At 40.5% G+C, this 3,043-nt stretch overlaps 1 non-coding gene across 1 annotated transcript; it reads right to left on the reverse strand.

The window, feature by feature from the left end:
* Window positions 1-1,546: 1,546 nt before the first annotated feature.
* On the reverse strand, window positions 1,547-1,680 carry LOC119296588. The gene has a single exon (XR_005145316.1). It is a non-coding gene; the product is annotated as a small nucleolar RNA snoR80 (small nucleolar RNA).
* Between the last annotated feature and the right edge of the window lie 1,363 nt (window positions 1,681-3,043).

The following is a 3,043-nucleotide window of genomic DNA, read 5'->3' on the forward strand; positions in this document are numbered from 1 at the left end:
TCCAGGAATTTAGAACAATTACAAAAGTGCTGCTATGAAGTACTATAACAGCCATTCACATCATCCAGGAACATATAATTAGCTACAAAGATGAAGCGTTCCCTTTTCCAACTTCTTGAGCCTGGAGCTCCTGTAAAAGACAGGAAACGATCATTATCATGGATGTGAATTCAGAATGAAAGCAATATCGTCAAACATATAACAGCTAGGAAAAGAACATTGAACAAAATAATAAACAAATACACAAGCAGCTAGGGATCGATCCTAGTGCCAGCAAGCTCTAAGAAGACTCCAAGAAATTGATGGCTCACAATACAATCATGCTTTTGACAACAAATACTGCTAGAATTAAGGCGCGGAACATATTCTAAGCAGTGTTAACATCATGGCAGTAACAATTAATAGTAGCAGCTAGCAAGACATCAATCAAGCACAACAAAAGTACAACACCACACTTGGGATCTCGGAGCAAGAAAAAGATCATGTTGCTTAGGAGCTACCACAAATGATACGGATCAAGGGCAAAAACAAGTTGGTATGATATCATTCATTCATTCATTCTCATCACGATCATACATTGAATTCATTAAAGGTTACAGATTCATTTTTTGACATAGCATTGGAAAATCACAAGAATAGTATATGAACCAAAGTGTCCAGATAAGTAGATAACACATGGAGGTCACAATCACATAGCAAAGGAAGAGTGGGACAGACCGAGGACATACCCTCTGGACAAATCAAAGACTTCACGCTTCCTCTTCCTCGGTGGACAAATCAATGACTTCACTTCCTCTTCCTCATGCACCAACAGGAAGACCATCTCAAACACCTTGGTGCCAACAAGAAACTGTACTCACACAGTGAATATAACAAAAGAACAGAAAGCACACGTATATATTGAACAAAAGCAACAACCATGAATAGATGGCTTAACAGTTCATGTTTGTTAACAAAACAAGTGTGGACATCTCACAGTGAGTTAACTATCTGATGACTTTAGTAGAACACATACTAGCATTTGGTGCTACAAGAGACAACAGGAATCCAACATCCCAACATGGTAAATCCATGCTGCTAAAAGGCCAATCCTAATCGGGTTGGAACTGGACCTGGTTTCAAACATGTGAGCTACAACTATCGTAATACCATAGCCCAAAAAAACCTACAGATCCATCAAACTACTGTTTGTAGGTCTGGCATCAGTGGTGTCACAATGTACAGTCCACTTACAGTCATTTGGGAGAAAATTAAAGTGATAATTAGACTGCCATTACAATCTGCTGGTAACTTGCAGTCTACTTACAGCTACAATGATATCTTAAGAGTTACAGTTTAAATACACAAAACTTAAGAACATGGGAATAAACAGACCAACCCCCACATTCCAATAATTCAAACACTCAGCAGTCAAATGTGTATGCGTGTGCATGTAAATGTACCAAGGTTATGCAAAACTATGGTGCATTCAAACTATGAGATCATTTGGTCCACAAATTTAGATCATTTAACACAGAGAAAAGAAAAATAACAGAGGACTGCATATGAATGTATGTGCCGTTTCCAGGATAAGTTGGCACATAGAATGCCACCAATCAGGATATACCACACAATAGAGAATAGCTTGTAGCATCCGAGACTAATCGCCATGAGGAACACAAATCATCCTCAGGAATTGGTAATGAACGCACATCAATCAAAACAAACATCAGCCAGAGATTCTACATATGAACAGACATAAGCAGGCACCACCATGCATATCAACGGCTAACAGCAGCACACTGGAACTCGATGACACACCACCATATGAACACTTTGAAAGGGACACAAAACGAATGAACCTGGACTCACACTGGCTCAGACCTCAGATATAGGGAATGGATGATCTAAAAAAGGGTACAAAAAAGTAACTCGCTCACAATAAATAAATAGGCTAGGATAACCCTAGTCAGGAATCCAGGAATTACATCAAAGCAAGTAAATTGAGCGTTTGATAGAACAGGCATAAAATCAGGAGGCACAATAGTCTTTCAATATCATACTAATGCTAAGTGGGCTAACTAGCGAGTGCACTCACTGCTACACATTGCCAAGTGCTGCTGCACTAAGCAACCATGCAGACAAATTAAATTGTACGCCAGCCAGCACCTAGCAATTAACAATCAAACAAGACGGCTGTTGCACATCCAGGCAAAACCAGCATCGGCGCAAAACCAGCATCAGGTGCAAAACCGTGCGCAAGTGCATTGACATCAGTTTCATTAAGTCAATCATATTCATTAGCAAGCTTACATAGGAAGCAACATGAATATTTCATAAGCATGTCATCTCATCGCCAGCAACATAAATAATTCAGGGCCTACTATGCAACACAAGGACATTTCCATGACACATAAGAAGCTGAACATAACACAGTGCATATGCTAAACTCATAAGCATGCCAGGTCCGCTTGCGGCCTAAACAGGTACCTGCAGGAGGCAGGGAGGAGGGAGCGGGCATGCAGACGGGACCTGGAGGTCGTGTAGTCATGGGCGAGCTTGTAGTCCTTGTAAGGAAGTAGCCACTGCTGTCAGACGCCCTGACCTGGCCTAGACGATGCCGAGCGTGTTCTTGCGGCCACTGCACCACCCACATCCTGAAAAACCAGACACACAACAAAAACGTCAGATCTGAGTCATATATAGTAACTTCATAGGCCTCATTAGAATAACTAGTAAACAGAGTCTGCTCATATACAGTAAGAAGAGCGCTAGAATTTGATCACATACTGGTCACGTAGTGGCTTACGTAAATTTAATAGTCCAGTAGTGCTGCAGTACAAACAAGGAGCCTGAATTATTTCGAGCAATGCTCCTAGATTATGTAGTGAACAAATATCTTGTTATTACAGCCCGCAGGCCACTATCCATTTTTATTCCCAAATCTGATGCATGGTTTAATTTGCTGGGACATGAAACTGAACAAAACAATTTGCTGAAACATGGGTATCTACTAATCATATCTACTAATCATATCTAAATCAACATTTTGATAATAAACCCA

The sequence above is a fragment of the Triticum dicoccoides genome, chromosome 4B (genome assembly GCF_002162155.2).
Source record: "Triticum dicoccoides isolate Atlit2015 ecotype Zavitan chromosome 4B, WEW_v2.0, whole genome shotgun sequence".
NCBI classification, from domain to species: Eukaryota; Viridiplantae; Streptophyta; class Magnoliopsida; order Poales; family Poaceae; genus Triticum; species Triticum dicoccoides.